Below are 17,690 nucleotides of genomic sequence, written 5' to 3'. Positions count from 1 at the left end.
TTTTCGCACACGTTGTTTGGAGAGTGATGCTCCATCGCCCTTTTCACCAATCGCCTTCAAGCTTCTGCTATATACTCTTAAGACATAAAGGAAAATTTTCAACCGTCGGATTTTAAATAAGTATAAAGGTGTGGGCGTGGCTAAGCCTCAAACTTTGACCTGTCGCCACGCCACTCTTTTTTTCACAGCTCCCTATTGGATTCCTTTTACCCAATCAACAGCAATCTCTGGCAAATAGCAGCTGACAAGTTGAGGTCACTTGGTCTGCAGTACTGGCAGGTTTCGAAAAAAGGCAGGGCTTTGGGAGCATGGCGAAATTTGCCATCACGCCATGGCAATACGTTTGCCTCTCATTTCTTCAATTATCGTAACATCGCCACAAAATGTCTGGTGAGTGATCTGAGTCTGACCCCCAATAGAACTGGACAGCTGAAGTTTGTGGGCGTGGCCTATTTTCTGAAATAGCGCCCCCTAGGACCATTAAAACTGTCAGCCCCAAGCCAAGCTTTGACTGAGGATCACGAAATTTGGTACACTAATGTAGTGTCTCAGGACCTACAAAAAAGTCTCTTGGAGCCAAGTGCAAAGTCGCACAGGAGGTCGGCCATTTTGGTCCAAGTACTTGATTTAGTGGTTTTCGCACATGTTGTTTGGACCTTGATGCCCCGTCGCCCTTTTCACCGATCACCTTCAAACATCTGCTATGTGCTCTTAAGACAAAGGGGAAAAAATTCAACCGTCGGATTTTAAATAAGTATCAAGGTGTGGGCGTGGCTAAGCCTCAAACTTTGACCTTTCGCCATTACATTACTTGACTTAACTCCCATGTGCATGATCAGATCGTATATCAAACGTTGTCTGTGTGATCACTGACCACATCTGAAGACAATGATAATGTGGACAGCTGACATCACCTATGCCCCGCCCCCTGACTATTGGAAGTCTAGTTTTATGGTGAAATGCCCATATTTGTCCCCTCTAATTTAGTCAACATGACACTAAGGTCATGCACTGTCTTCATGATGTTGTAATGACCATTCAGATCTGCTAGCTTTTCAGAAAGGGAGGGGCTTTGATGCCATGGCGAATTCTGGCATGACGCCGTGACCTTACAATTCAATTTAATGGTGAGCTCAGAGGGGATGCTGAGTCAGGGTGAGGTGCGGACTAGGAGGCCATTTGCGGTTTCTGGTGTCGGGGTGGTTGACGTTTCTGTTCTGCCAGACGTGCCCTGGTGCCCCGGGCTGCCGGCCAGGCCGGAGCGGCGCGGAGCTGCGAGGGCCGAAAGACGCTGCTTGCAGCTTTAATTAGGCCCGAGCAGTGAAGCTGCGAAGGCCTATTGTATCTGCTCCGTTTATTATTTTTTTTCTTTTTTTTTTTCTTTCTTTTTTTTTCTTCCGCGTCTTTGGATGGCCTTTAGGGGGTCTTAGCATATCCAAAAACTCACCAAATTCTGGCCCAATATAGAAAGTGCGTGAAATTTACGTATTTCACTGGCAACGTGAAAGTTGGTAAAAAATTGTTTCAACAGCGCCCCCTGGAAAATTAAAAATACCCCTCCGCTTTGACCTTTTTTCATAGTAGAGTGATGAAATTTGGTACACTTGTAGAACTCAACAATACGCACAGAAAAGCCTCTTGCACCCATGGTCAATATCAAACAGGAAGTCGGCCATTTTGGACTAAAGTGGCCATTTTGACCCCATTTTGGCCATTTCTAGGGTCTATATTTGGTTGAACAGTTTGGTCATTTTTCGCACGATCGTCTCAAAAATAGTGTGCGATCGAACAGAAGCGATGGACGATTAAAATGAGACAATAAAATTGACTTTTCGTAAATACTGAAAGGGCGGGACCAGGCCTCAAAGTTCGAGCACTCGCCAAAAAAATTCAAATTGCTATAGATTCATAAATGAAAGAATTACAGTTAAAGAAATGTTCTATGGACAATTGTCGTCGCCCTCCGAAGACAAATGAATGGTCGATTGATGATGTCACATAAGCCCCGCCCCCTCAGGACTTAAAAGGTCAAGTTTTACTAGGAAATTTCCCAAAATTTGCCCTTTCAAATAATCACCCCAAATTTGTAGCAGGTAACTGAAGACAAGTTGGGGTTGCTTGGCGTCACTTTATGGGAGTTTTCTGCAGAAGGCGGGGCTGTGGCGGCGCGGCGAAGTCAGGCGTACCGACGTGGCCTTACGTTTGCCTCCCATTTCGTCATTTCTAGAGATATCGCCACGAAACGTCTTTGGAGTGATCCTAGTCCGGCCCCCCCAAAAATGTGATGTGAACATCCGGTGGGCGTGGCCTATTTTCTGAAATAGCGCCCTCTAGGACCATTAAAACTGCCAGCCCCAAGCCATGCTTTGACTGACGAGTACAAAATTTGGTACACTAATGTGGTGTCTCAGGACCTACAAAAAAGTCTCTTGGAGCCAAGTGCAATGTCGCACAGGAAGTCGGCCATTTTGGTCCAAGTGCGCGATTTAGTGGTTTTCGCACACGTTGTTTGGAGAGTGATGCTCCGTCGCCCTTTTCACCAATTGCCTTCACACTTCTGCTATATACTCTTAAGACATAGATGAAAAAATTCAGCCGTCGGATTTTAAATAAGTATAAAGGTGTGGGCGTGGCTAAGCCTCAAACTTTGATCTGTCGCCACGCCACTCTTTTTTTCACAGCTCCCTATTGGACTCCTTTTAACCAATCACCACCAAACAGTGGCAAATAGCAGCAGACAAGTGGAGGTCACTTAGTCTATAGTACTGGCAGGTTTCGAATAAAGGCGGGGCTTTGGGAGCATGGCAAAATTCGCCATCACGACATGGAAATACGTTTGTCTCTCATTTCTTCAATCATTGTGACATCGCCACACAAGTTCTGATGAGTGATCCTACTCTGACCCCTAATAGAATTGGACAGCTGAAGTTTGTGGGCGTGGCCTATTTTCTGAAACAGCGCCCCCTAGGACCATTAAAACAGTCAGCCCCAAGCCATGCTTTGACTGAGGTTCACAAAATTTGGCACACTAATGTAGTGTATCAGGACCTACAAAAAAGTATCTTGGAGCCAAGCGCAATGTCGCACAGGAGGTCGGCCATTTTGGTCCAAGTACTCAATTTAGTGGTTTTCGCACACGTTATTAGGAGAATGATATCTCCTCGCCCTTTCCACCGATCACCTTCAAACTTCTGCTATATACTCTTAAGACATAGAGGAAAAAATTCAACCGTCGGATTTTAAATAAGTATAAAGTTGTGGGCGTGGCTAAGCCTCAAACTTTGACCAGTCGCCATTACCTTATTTGACTTAACAACTCCCATGTGCATGATCAGATCAATTTCATACTTTGACTGTGTGATCACTGACCACATCTGAAGACAGTGACAATGTGGACAGCTGACATCACCTAAGCCCCGCCCCCTGACTACAGGAAGTCTATTTTTTTATGGTGAACTGCCCATATTTGTCCCCTCTAATTTAGTCAAGATGACACTAAGGTCATGCACTGTCTTCATGATGCTGTAATGACCATTCAGATCTGATAGCTTTTCAGAAAGGGAGGGGCTTTGATGCCACGGCAAATTCTGTTCTGGTGGACGTTTCTGCTCCGCGGACGTGCTCTGGTGTCCCGGGCTGCCGGCCAGGAAGGGGCGCGGAGCTGGGTTTGGAGAGCGTCGGGGATGGAGCGAAGGGGGTACGGACGGAGGACGAGCAGCTTCACTGCGAGGGCCGAACGATGCTGCTTGCAGCTTTAATTATTATTATTCTTTTTTCTTCTGCGTCTTTGGGTGGCCTTTAGGGGGTCTTAGCATATCCAAAAAGTCACCAAATTCTGGCTCAATATAGAAAGTGCGTGAAATTTACGTATTTCACTGGCGATGTGAAAGTTCATAAAAAAGTGGCTCGACAGTGCCCCCTAGAAAGTGAAAAATACCCCCTCTCCATAAAGCTTAGTTTATCGTACAGTTATGAAATTTGGTATACTGATAATACTCAACAGTCCGCACAGAAAAGCCTCTTGCAACCATGGTCAATATAAAACAGGAAGTCGGCCATTTTGGGTTGAAATGAGGATTTTTAGCCGTTTTGGCCAATTCTAGGGTCTATATTTGGTTGAACAGTTTGGTCATTTTTCGCACCATCGTCTCAAAAATAGTGCGAGATCGAACAGAAGCGATGGACGATTCAAATGAGACAATAAAATTGACTTTTCGTAAATACTGAAGGGGCGGGGCCAGGCCTCAAAGTTCGAGCACTCGCCAAAAAAATTCAAATTGCTATAATTTCACAAATGAAAGAATTACAGTTAAAACAATTTCTAAGGACAATTGCGACCGCCCCCCGAAGACAAATGAATGGTCGATAGATGATGTCACACAAGCCCCGCCCCCTCAGGACTTAAAAGGTCAAGTTTTACTGGGAAATTTTCCAAAATTCGCCCTTTCAAATAATCACCCCAAATTTGTAGCAGGTAACTGAAGACAAGTTGGGGTTGCTTGGCGTCACTTTATGGGAGTTTTCTGCAGAAGGCGGGGCTGTGGCGGCGCGGCGAAGTCAGGCGTACCGCTTAGGCCTTACGTTTGCCTCCCATTTCGTCATTTCTAAAGATATCGCCACAAAACTTCTTGGGAGTGATCCTAGTCCTGCCCCCCAAAAAATGTGATGTGAAAATCCTGTGGGCGTGGCCTATTTTCTGAAATAGCGCCCTCTAGGACCATTAAAACTGTCAGCCCCAAGCCAGGCTTTGACTGAGGATTACGAAATTTGGTACACTAATGTGGTGTCTCAGGACCTACAAAAAAGTCTCTTGGAGCCAAGCACCAAGTCGCACAGGAAGTCGGCCATTTTGGTCCAAGTACTCGATTTAGTGGTTTTCGCACACGTTGTTTGGAGAGTGTTGCACCATCGCCCTTTTCACCAATCACCTTCAAACATCTGCTATACACTCTTAAGACATAGATGAAAAAATTCAACCGTCGGATTTTAAATAAGTATAAAGGTGTGGGCGTGGCTAAGCCTCAAACTTTGACCTGTCGCCACGCCACTCTTTTTTTCACAGCTCCCTATTGGACTCCTTTTAACCAATCACCAGCAATCACTGGCAAATAGCAGCAGACAAGTTGAGGTCACTTGGTTTATAGTACTGGCAGGTTTCGAATAAAGGCGGGGCTTTGGGAGCATGGCGAAATTCACCATCACGCCATGGAAATACGTTTGTCTCTCATTTCTTCAATCATTGTTACATCACCACACAATTTCTGATGAGTGATCTTACTCTGACCCCTAATAGAATTGGACAGCTGAAGTTTGTGGGCGTGGCCTATTTTCTGAAATAGCGCCCCCTAGGACCATTAAAACTATCAGCCCCAAGCCATGCTTTGACTGAGGATCACGAAATTTGGCACACTAATGTAGTGTCTCAGGACCTACAAAAAAGTCTCTTGGAGCCAAGTCCAATGTCGCACAGGAGGTCGGCCATTTTGGTCCAAGTACTCGATTTAGTGGTTTTCCCACACGTTATTAGGAGAATGATGTCTCGTCGTCCTTTCCACCGATCACCTTCAAACTCCTGCTATATACTCTTAAGATATAGAGGAAAAAATTCAACCGTCGGATTTTAAATAAGTATAAAGGTGTGGGCGTGGCTAAGCCTCAAACTTTGACCAGTCGCCATTACGTTACTTGACTTAATAACTCCCATGTGCATGATCAGATCAATTTCAAACTTTGTCTGTGTGATCACTGACCACATCTGAAGACAGTGACAATGTGGACAGCTGACATCACCTAAGCCCCGCCCCCTGACTACAGGAAGTCTACTGTTTTATGGTGAAATGCCCATATTTGTCCCCTCTAATTTAGTCAACATGACACTAAGGTCATGCACTGTCTTCATGATGTTGTAATGACCATTCAGATCTGATAGCTTTTCAGAAAGGGAGGGGCTTTGATGCCATGGCGATTTCTGGCGTGAAGCTGTGACCTTACGTTTGACTGTAACTTCCACAAACAGCCTCCGATTTGCCCGAGACTGAACATCACATCACCAGTGTGGTAAAGATAGAGTATCTCCTAGTGGTGAGACGTGTAATGGTGGGCTCAGAGGGGATGCTGAGTCAGGGTGAGGTGTGGACGAGGAGGCCATTCACGGTTTCTGGTGTCGGGGTGGTTGACTGTCTGTTCTGCCAGACGTGCCCTGGTGCTCCCGGCTGCCGGCCAGGATGGAGAAGCGCAGAGCTGGGTTTGGAGAGCGTCGGGGATGGAGCGGAGGGGGTGCGGAAGGAGGGCGAGCTGCTTCGCTGCGAGGGCCGAACGACGCTGCTTGCAGCTTTAATTTATTATTCCGGTGCCCCTTTGAACGGCTTTTTGGGGACCTTAACATACCCCAAAACTCACAATAATTTGCAAACTTGTCAAGCCTGGTGAAAAATTTGATATTTTAAAGGTCCCGAAAAAATCGCAAAGAAAATGGCTGAACAGCGCCCCCTACAAAGTGAAAAAAAACCCCTCTCTATAAAGCTTAGTTTATCGTACAGTTATGAAATTTGGTACACTTGTAGTACTCAACAATCCGCACAGAAAAGTCTCTTGCAAGCATGGTCAATATCAAACAGGAAGTCGGCCATTTTGGGTTGAAATGGCGATTTTTAGCCGTTTTTGCCCTTTTTAGGGTCCGTTTCTGATAGGATTGCTCGATCATTTTTCGCACGATTGTCTCAAAAATTTTGTAAAATTGCTCAGAAGGGACGGGCCAACAAAATGAGATGAGGATTCTGAGTTTTCGTATATGTTGAAGGGGCGGGGCCAGGCCTCAAAGTTTGACTACTCGCCAAAAATATTTAAATTGCTATAACTTCATAAATGAATGGAATAGAGTTACCAAACTTTCGGTGGTCATTCGTCATCCATCTCCAAACTAAATTAAATGGTCGGATGATGACATCACACAAGCCCCGCCCCCTCAGGACCAAAAAGGTCAAGTTTTACTGTGAAAGGTCCCAAATGGCCCCATTTCACTCAATCACCACAAATTTGTAGCTGGTAACTCAAGACAAGTGGGGGTTGCTTTGCGTCACCTTATGGGAGTTTTCGGCAGAGGGCGGAGCTGTGGCGGCGCGGCGAAGTCAGGCGTACCGCCGTGGCCTTACGTTTGCCTCCCATTTCGTCATTTCTAAAGATATCATCACGAAACTTCTTGGGAGTGATCCTAGTCCGGCGCCCCAAAAGATCTGATTGGAAGATCCGGTGGGCGTGGCCTATTTTCTGAAATAGCGCCCCCTAGGACCATTAAAACTGTCAGCCCCAAGCCATGCTTTGACTGAGGATTACGAAATTTGGTACACTAATGTGGTGTCTCAGGACCTACAAAAAAGTCTCTTGGAGCCAAGTGCAAAGTCGCACAGGAAGTCGGCCATTTTGGTCCAAGTGCGCGATTTAGGGGTTTAACACACGTTGTTTGGAGAGTGATGCTCCGTCGCCCTTTTCACCAATCGCCTTCAAACGTCTGCTATATACTCTTAAGACATAGAGGAAAAAATTCAACCGTCGGATTTTAAATAAGTTTAAAGGTGTGGGCGTGGCTAAGCCTCAAACTTTGACCTTTCGCCACGCCACTCTTTTTTTCACAGCTCCCTATTGGACTCCTTTTACCCAATCACCAGGTATCTCTGGTAAAAGGCAGCAGACAAGTTGAGGTCACTTGGTCTTCAGTACTGGAAGGTTTTGAAAAAAGGCGGGGCATTGGGAGCATGGCGAAATTCGCCATCACGCCATGGAAATACGTTTGCCTCTCATTTCTTCATTTATCGTGATATCACCTCGAAATTTGTTGTGAGTGATCCTAGTCTGACCCCCAATAGAAATGGTCAGCTTAAGTTTGTGGGCGTGGCCTATTTTTTGAATTAGCGCCCCCTAGGACCATTAAAACAGTCAGCCCCTAGCCATGCTTTGACTGAGGATTACGAAATTTGGTACACTAATGTGCTGTCTCAGGACCTGCAAAAAAGTCTCTTGGAGCCAAGTGCAAAGTCGCACAGGAAGTCGGCCATTTTGGTCCAAGTACTTGATTTAGTGGTTTTCGCACACGTTGTTTGGAGAGTGATGCTCCATCGCCCTTTTCACCAATCACCTTCAAATTTCTGCTATATACTCTTAAGACATAGAGGAAAAAATTCAACCGTCGGATTTTAAATAAGTATAAAGATGTGGGCGTGGCTAAGCCTCAAACATTGACCTTTTGCCATTACATTACTTGACTTAATAACTCCCATGTGCACAATCAGATCTATATCAAACTTTGTCTGTGTGATCACTGACCACATCTCAAGGCAACGTCATTGTGGACAGCTGACATCACCTAAGCCCCGCCCCCTGACAACAGGAAGTCTATTGTTTTATGGTGAAATGCCCATATTTGTCCCCTCTAATTTAGTGAACATGACACTAAGGTCATACACTGTCTTCATAATGTTGTAATTACCATTCAGACTTGAAAGATTTCCAGAAAGGGAGGGGCTTTGATGCAATGGCGAATGCTGCCATGACGCCATGACCTTACGTTTGACTGTAACTTCCACAAACAGCCTCCAATTTGCCCGAGACTGAACATGGCAATGAACAATCATGCCCTTTAGCCAGTGAGGCACAAATGGTTGGTGAATGTTATATAATGTCACCAAAGCTGACCTCAATAACACTTTTCTGTAGTTGGTCACAGCGCCGCCTAGTTAACTAACCTTCGGTAACTTTAAAAAACGTGGTCAAAATAGCATTAAAGTTGGTCACTGTCATCACACCACCGGTGTGGCAAAGATGGGGTATGCCCTAGTGGTGAGACGTGTAATATAACGGTGGGCTCAGAGGGGATGCTGAGTCAGGGTGAGATGCAGACGAGGTGACCGTTAGCGGTTTCATGTGTCGGGGTGGTCGACGTTTCTGTTCCGGGGACGTGGCCTGGTGCCCCTGGCTGCCGGCCAGGCCGGAGCGGCGCGGAGCTGCGAGGGCCGAACGACGCTGCTTGCAGCTTTAATTATTTTTTGTTATTCCGTGCCCCCTTTGAACGGCTTTTTGGGGACCTTAACATACCCCAAACTCACAATATTTTGCAAACTTGTCAGGCCTGGTGAAAAATTTGATATTTTAAAGGTCCCAAAAAAATCGCACAGAAAATGACTGAACAGCGCCCCCTACAAAGTGAAAAAAACCCCTCTCCATAAACTTTAGTTTATCGAACAGTTATGAAATTTCGTACACTTGTAGTACTCAACAGTCCGCACAGAAAAGTCTCTTGCAACCATGGTCAATATCAAACAGGAAGTCGGCCATTTTGGGTTGAAATGGCGATTTTTAGCCGTTTTGGCCGTTTTTAGGGTCCGTTTCTGATTGGATTGCTCGATCATTTTTTGCACGATCGTCTCAAAAATGGTGTAAAATTGCTCAGAAGAGATGGGCGAACAAAATGAGACAATAAAATTGACTTTTCGTAAATACTGAAGGGGCGGGGCCAGGCCTCGAAGTTTGACTACTCGCCAAAAAAATTTAAATTCCAATAACTTCATAAATGAATGGAATAGAGTTACCAAACTTTCTGTGGTCATTCGTCATTCACCCACAAAGTAAATTGAATGGTCGGATGATGACATCACACAAGCCCCGCCCCCTCAGGACCAAAAAGGTCAAGTTTTACTGTGAAAGGTCCCAAATTGCCCCATTTCACTTAATCACCACGAATTTGTAGCTGGTAACTCAAGACAAGTGGGGGTTGCTTGGCGTCACTTTATGGGAGTTTTCGGCAGAGGGCGGGGCTTAGGCGGCGCGGCGAAGTCAGGCGTACCGCCGTGGCCTTACGTTTGCCTCCCATTTCGTCATTTCTAAAGATATCGTCACGAAACTTCTTGTGAGTGATCCTAGTCCGGCCCCCCAAAAGATCTGATGTGAACATCCGGTGGGCGTGGCCTATTTTCTGAAATAGCGCCCCCTAGGACGATTAAAACTGTCAGCCCCAAGCCATGCTTTGACTGAGGATTACGAAATTTGGTACACTAATGTGGTGTCTAAGGACCTACAAAAAAGTCTCTTGGAGCCAAGTGCAAAGTCGCACAGGAAGTCGGCCATTTTGGTCCAAGTGTGCGATTTAGTGGTTTTCACACACGTTGTTTGGAGAGTGATGCTCCGTAGCCCTTTTCACCAATCGCCTTCAAACTTCTGCTATATACTCTTAAGACATAGAGGAAAAAATTCAACCGTCGGATTTTAAATAAGTATAAAGGTGTGGGCGTGGCTAAGCCTCAAACTTTGACCTTTCGCCACGCCACTCTTTTTTTCACAGCTCCCTATTGGACCCATTTTACCCAATCACCTGTAATCTCTGGTAAATAGCAGCAGACAAGTTGAGGTCACTTGGTCTCCAGTACTGGAAGGTTTTGAGAAAAGGCGGGGCTTTGGGAGCATGGCGAAATTCGCCATCACGCCATGGAAATACGTTTGCCTCTCATTTCTTCATTTATCGTAATATCACCTCGAAATTTGTTGTGGGTGATCCTAGTCTGACCCCCAATAGAAATGGTCAGCTTAAGTTTGTGGGCGTGGCCTATTTTTTGAATTAGCACCCCCTAGGTCCATTAAAACTGTCAGCCCCAAGCCATGCTTTGACTGAGGATTACGAAATTTGGTACACCAATGTGGTGTCTCAGGACCTACAAAAAAGTCTCTTGGAGCCAAGTGCAAAGTTGCACAGGAAGTCGGCCATTTTGGTCCAAGTACTCGATTTAGTGGTTTTCGCCAAGCCCCCACAATGCCGCTCAGAAAATGGTCCCATCCCGGAAGTAAGAAAAATTGCAGTTCCACCCTCATCCGCTGGGGGCTGGTGCCAGAAGCGAGCAAATCCTCATTGACTCCCATGTTAAAAATGCCGATTTCACAGCAGAAATAAACATGTTTACAGCCTGGTGCCAAAACATGTTTTTTGTCTAAATTATCTAGTTTATACTCATGACAACTCTGAGGGGGGTGAATTTTTTTCTCACTCTTCTGTTTAAGTGTATTGAAAGCCTAAAATTCTGTATAATTAATGAGCATCCGACACACGTGACCGCCGCCTCAGACCCACGTGACCACAGAGCTAGCTCCGTGGAAAGGCCTCAGTACAGCCTCGGTCTGGCTTGGAAACTGCTCCGGCATTTTGAGTCTCTGTGTTTGTGTATTCTTCTTTGGATATTATTGGTGCAATTGTTGGACAAAATGACTTGCAGTGGTATTAATTGCACTAATAGAGCGTCCAAGGAGTCTCCACTTCATTTTTTTCGGTAAGTTAAAATCTATATTCGTATTTTATGTCACTGCCACCTTTAAACTAGCTGAGTTTACCGAAGTAGCTAGCTAACTATCAGTTTAACATGTAGCATGTACTGTTTAACCATGAAATTTAAATGTAAAATACGGTAAAATAATTAATAGGGCATATTTAGATGGGTAATAGGGTAAAACCCAGTGCATTTAAGATAAAAATGGGTTGAAATATGACGGAGCGCTAAGAGGGAGACTTCTGTGTCCATTCTTCCATCCGGTAATCCCCAGCGGTCAGGCCGGGCAGCCTGACCGATCCGGCGCCTACTTGCTGCGCCTAGCTGCTGCGCGGTCTGACCGCTCGTGGAGTTTTTCATGTCTGACTTTAACCGCATCTAATACTGTATTACGGCGTGAGCGCAACAGCGACAACTTAATATCGATGTGTAAGCAGCCTGAGTGGTAGGGTGTTTTCATCTGAACCCTTAAAACCTCCAGCAGGCTATGCTGCACTATTGACGTGTTAGCGCGCGGCGCTAACAACTTAGCAACGTGACATGTCTCTGAGAAAGCGTAAAACACGGACGCTTCTTCTGAAGCGGAAAATAACACCTCTTCTTAAGCAGAGCAGGATGTCGCCTCGGCTCGTTCACGGCCGAGCCGGACTGAGCTCGATAACATTGACCAAGCACAGCCACTGGGCCGTTGTAGCTGCCACCAGGCCTGCTGAAGGAACTCCAGCGGGTTTCATCAGACTCGTAAAGTTTCTTGTTTTTGCTGGGGATTTCTGTATTTTACCGCTCCCTCCTGCAGTCTTCCCCTATTAAAATTTAAAATGTGTAACTTTATGTATTGTGATGAATGACTAATATTCATGTAAAACTAAAACGTTAGGCATTTAGGGGGAAAAAACAAAATAATAAACATTATACAGATGTCAAATAAATCAAACTGTAATTAAACTATATATTTTCAAAGTCATATAGACAGCATGATGGTTTGTGTGATCCGCGCGGTTTCACTTACACCCCTTTAATGATCAGGCTGTTTTTTATTATTTTTATCAGCTGATAGCAGTTAAAATTATGGTAAAAAATACTTTTATCTGTTTTTGATAACTTAATGCCCAGGAAGAGCATCTTCCTGGGCATTAAATATAACCCAAATGTTTTATTATGAGCAGATCTGATGAAGGTTTAGACAAGCAGTCTGCAAAGTAAAACTTGTTTAGAGTCCAAACTCTTACTAAAGCTTTTAAAAAGAAAAAATGGTTGAATTTTGAGAAATATCCACAACAGGGGAGCGAGACCTCTGAAAAATGTATATTTTCTCTGAATTCATAGAATAATGTGAAGATTCTGGGAAAAGTTGGGATTCTGAGATTAAAACGTAAATCTTTCTAATCATAATTCTGGCAGTTTTTGTGTCCTTCTGCTGTGGAAAGTCGTGCAACATGAAGATACTGAGAAGATGCTTACAACCTGTATTTTTATTCCATCCATAAATAAAATCATGAGCTATTTTTTTAATCCAAATTTGATACAAAGGGCCATCGTTGGTTCCAGACCCGTTCTAGAACATTCCTCTAATCTTAAAGTCATCATCAGTTTCTTCCTTTTAACAAATATTTATTTGTTCAAATATTTAATATTTATAACTGGAATATTTGTTCCTCCCTTTCCCACTGCAGTTAGTCCTGTCCTGCAACCCTGTTTTTGCAGCTTAGTGAAGCCAACCATCACTAACCTGGGGGTAGTTTTGGACCCAGAGATGCGGATGGACTCCCACATTAGCCAGGTGGTTAGATCCTGCTTTTCCCGGCTTCGCCAGCTACCAAAGATGAAGTCCATCCTGAAAGACGTGTCATATTTTCTCCCCAAGCTGGACCTGACCGTCATGTATCGGTCCAAAATAGTGTGATGATATTGTGTTTTTTGTACATAACAGACTTTTTAACAGACAAATTTGTCGCATTCTCCTACATCTCTTCACGGGCTCGCCACAGTAAATATTCTATTTGGCAAGAGATAAACTTTATTGTATTTATCCTAGTGAATCTATAATTAAACGGGTAAACTAGTATTAGCACATCCAACATCAAAGAAAGTAAAATGTTACTATCAGGAGAGGGAGAATGTTTAAGTGGTTAGCAGCAGTGTGCTAGCCGATGGCCCCCTCCATGAGGCCACCACAGCTCAGCAGAACATCGTTGTAGCTTCTTCTGGGGAGAAAAACACTTGGAGAAAAAATAAAGTTAACAGCTGAAATAGCAGGAAATAATACAGTTAAAGAGCAGATTGTAGAAGAAAGAAACCCCTGGGTTAAACTGGTCTGTCTACTGCATAATGCTGAACTCTAACATGTGTCCTCAGGGAAGGACCTGATTGGTGTCCAGAACCTGTTGAAGAAGCACCAGGCTCTGCAGGCTGAGATCACAGGTCATGAACCTCGCATCAAGGCTGTCACCCAGAAAGGAGAGACCATGGTGGAGGAAGGTAGAGCAGGTCTGGTCCTGACATGTTTCTGAGGTGTCTGCAGGTTCTGGCTCACTTTTTTTGGGTCCAGGTCACTTCGCTGGTGAGGAGGTGAAGACTAAGCTGTCAGAGCTTCATGGACGTTGGGACACGCTAAAGGCCAAGGCGTCCCAGAGGAGGCAGGACCTGGAGGACTCTCTGCAGGCCCAGCAGTACTTTGCGGATGCTAATGAGGCCGAGTCCTGGATGAGGGAGAAGGAGCCCATCGTTGGAAGTCCAGACTAAGGGAAAGACGAGGACTTGGCCGAGGTATGGAAGTCCCTTCCTGAGAAACTCCAATCGCTTTTCTTTGCTCTCTTTCCAGTCCTTCATAATTAGTGTTTCTGTATTTGTCATTTCCTTCGGTTGTCTACCAGACATCGTTGCTCGTTTGAGCGTCTCATGGGTTAGGGGTAGAAGTGCTGGCCTCGCACAGGAAGTGATGACAAACGTGTTCCCGGCACTCTTATTTCAAACGGTTTACAAGCTGTGATGTGTGTTCCCGCTGCAGAGCAGCCATGACACGTGGCAGCCGGCAGAAGGCTCACGCTTTTCCACTAAACACCCGCAGAGCTGCGTCTGTGGTGAACTGAGCAGGGTTTGTTTTACAGTGGCGGATCCGATTGGACCATCGCTGCGAGAAAGCTCCACTTGTGTCAGACGAGCTGAAGGTTCTGATGTTCTGCTCCACAGGCTCTCCTGAAGAAGCACGAGGCCCTGATGTCGGACCTGTCGGCTTATGGCAGCAGCATCCAGGCCCTGAAGGAGCAGGCCCAGTCCTGCAGGGTGAGTTCAGAGCCCTCGGCCCGTCAGAACATTCTTATCCACCACGTTCTAACACCAGACCTGTTAACCCGACAGCAACAAGATAATCAGCAGGTGCTTTTGTCCTGCAGGACCTGAAGGCCAACGAGTCCCGCCTGAGGGACATCAACAAGGTGGCATCTGAACTGGAGTCAGAAGGTCTGATGGCTGAGGAGGCTCCTATGGTTCAGGCTCAGGTGAGCGTCACCTGTCTGCAGCAGCTGGTCCCTCTCACTTCCTGGTTTGTTAACTCTGCTCGTCTCTGTTTGTAGCAACAAGAACATCTGGGTTCTGCTCCTGGAAAGGTGCATGTTGTCCTCCGCCTCAACCAGAACCAGACGTGGTGTTTATGTTACCACTCATTTGTTTGTTTGTTTGTTTGTTTACAGGACGAAGCCGACTCTTAACACGGCGTCACCCTGGAAGGTGAGTTCATTCAGCTGATCAGAGGTCACCTCTGATGGCAGCAGTCACGGCCGACCGTGCTGACATCACACAGGAATTCAGGTGACCCGGCAGGCACCAGGTGCTGGTGAAAGTGGGGACATGTCAGCTGGTTGCCATGGCTACAGTTATCTTTATGCATCTGTATGACTGCTGACTGGTGTGTGTTTCCTGTGACCTTTGACCTCAGACCGTACGGTTGGGCGTTCAGACGACGGCTAACTTTAATTCCATCAAGGTAAGAGGAAGCTCTTCCCTTCCTGTCTGAGCGATCCGTCTCCAGGTTTCCTCGTCCGGCGTCCAGCCCGCTGGCATCCACCTTCATCTCACCTTCATCTCATCTCACTTCATTTATAGTGCAATACTTTCACATTATCATTTTCCCACACTTCTGTATACCTGTATTTTGTTGTTTTTCAATAAAGAATGACAAATTATTTAAGTTTGGTTTTTGTTGCACACAAATATATATCTGTAAAAAATATCTTCAAAGCTAATGTTTACATAACAAGTATGATTGGGTTTTGCAATACGGCACTCAAGTTTATTTTAGTAAGATTTTCAAACCAAGTAAAGTTAGTAAAGAACACATTTCTATTGTCTGCTAAGAAACTGTTGGGATTTAAAATGGGCCTGTTGTACAAATAACTTGTAAATGATTATTCCTCACTTTTGTCTTAACCAAAGAAATTCCAGTAATTGAGCAAAAACATTTATTTTTAACACTACATTTTATAAAACAGGGCACAGTGTCGGCACATGTATGTATGTCGATGGTCCGCCCCAACCGAACCAGGAGACACAGACGTCAGGGAGGCCAAGGTTGTCTCTGCAGCTCTCTGGGCACCACGCCTCACTCAGCTGTCCCCAATGATCCAAATGGCTATGGAGGAAAAAAAATTTAATAAAAGAATGAAACTTAAAAACTCCCAAACCTCATGTCATATTTACTAATCAGCTATGGCTGATTTATTGTTTGGATCACAGTGAGTTACACTAATTCTAATATATTTTTATTTCTATTATACATACATACTTTTTAACTGTTATTTTCACATGACTGTTATCAGGCTCTTGTTCTGGTTCTGATGATAACTCTGTGTCTTCCAGTAAGTTATCTTGTGCTTACTTCATCTGTATAATGTCTCTTTACTTTTGGTAAATTGTACTGAGTCCAGAATAAAGGCTAGCTGGCTGTACAAGATACAAACAAGTATTACGTTTTGGAAATATATGAAACACCGCCAGCATCTGTTAGAGCCTGTGGCGGGGTGCTGAGGGCCGGCTCCAGCCCAGGAATGAGCTCTACACGCCGGCCGGGAGGGTTTGAAACACCGCCATCCTCTCCTCTGCTGGCTGTTCATTCTGTTATGGTTACCGGTGCTTGTGTTGCAATGTTAAACGCTTGGTCTCGGATTTTGTAAGAAAGATAATAAAATGTCCCCCCAAAATACGACTTAAATATATTTTCTCTTCTTCATGATACATTTAATGGCTGGTGCGACTCAGGAGTGATAGCGCCGAAAAAAACTGTACTGAAAACTTGCTCAAAGCAAAATGTATTCATTACGGAAATAAATTATAAACTTACCGATTTAAAACTTTTTTAATACAGGTACTTCTCACGAACAGGCGCAGAAAACCTCCACCTAAACTCCGTGTGAGGTTCAGGTCGATGGGTGTTCCAGTTAGCTCCGGTTGGGTTGAAGCTAGGTGGCTACATCCGTTAGCTCGGCTCCCACCTCCGCTTTAGCTTTGGGTTAGCCAGGGTTAGCTTCAGGTTAGCTCGTAGCTAGTTCGCCTGGGTGTCGTCACTCGAGCCCAGCCTTACAGCCACACCCTCAGCGCCTCCTCTCTTCCCTTTTATGGAATTGTCTGGGCTGGACGGAACCTGTGACACGGTCAAAATGGCGGTGGTGGACACCTCCCATTATGGACAGATAACGTGTTATTGAAGCCTATGGAATCGAATTGTCCAGTATATGTACAGTCTATGGTTTTCGCACACGTTGTTTGGAGAGTGATGCTCCATCGCCCTTTTCACCAATCGCCTTGTAACTTCTGCTAGATACTCTTAAGATATAGTGGAAAAAATTCAACCGTCGGATTTTAAATAAGTATAAAGGTGTGGGCGTGGCTAAGCCTCAAACTTTGACCTTTCGCCATTACATTACTTGACTTAATAACTCCCATGTGCACGATCAGAACTATATCAAACTTTGTCTGTGTGATCACTGACCACATCTCAAGGCAACGTCATTGTGGACAGCTGACATCACCTAAGCCCCTCCCCCTGATAATAGGAAGTCTATTGTTTTATGGGGAAATGCCCATATTTGTCCCCTCTAATTTAGTCAACATGATACTAAGGACATGCCCTGTCTTCATGATGTTGTGATGACCATTCAGATCTGATAGCTTTCCAGATAGGGAGGGGCTTTCATGCCATGGCGAATTCTGGCATGATGCCATGACCTTACAATTCAATTTAATGGTGAGCTCAAAGGGGATGCTGAGTCAGGGTGAGGTGCGGACTAGGAGGCCATTTGCGGTTTCTGGTGTCAGGGTGGTCGACGTTTCTGTTCCGCGGACGTGCCCTGGTGCCCCGGGCTGCCGGCCAGGCCGGAGCGGCGCGGAGCTGCG

At 45.2% G+C, this 17,690-nt stretch overlaps 1 long non-coding RNA gene across 1 annotated transcript; it reads right to left on the bottom strand.

The window, feature by feature from the left end:
• Window positions 1–15,746: 15,746 nt before the first annotated feature.
• On the bottom strand, window positions 15,747–17,332 carry LOC139071504 (uncharacterized). Its single transcript, XR_011521367.1, has 2 exons — window positions 16,639–17,332; window positions 15,747–15,930 (listed from the first exon to the last, which is right to left on the bottom strand). It is a non-coding gene; the product is annotated as an uncharacterized lncRNA (long non-coding RNA).
• Between the last annotated feature and the right edge of the window lie 358 nt (window positions 17,333–17,690).

This window comes from Nothobranchius furzeri, chromosome 8, assembly GCF_043380555.1.
Source record: "Nothobranchius furzeri strain GRZ-AD chromosome 8, NfurGRZ-RIMD1, whole genome shotgun sequence".
In the NCBI taxonomy this organism is placed as follows: domain Eukaryota; kingdom Metazoa; phylum Chordata; class Actinopteri; order Cyprinodontiformes; family Nothobranchiidae; genus Nothobranchius; species Nothobranchius furzeri.
Note: the sequence above shows the minus strand (reverse complement) of the source record. Positions and strands in the feature narration are given on the sequence as shown.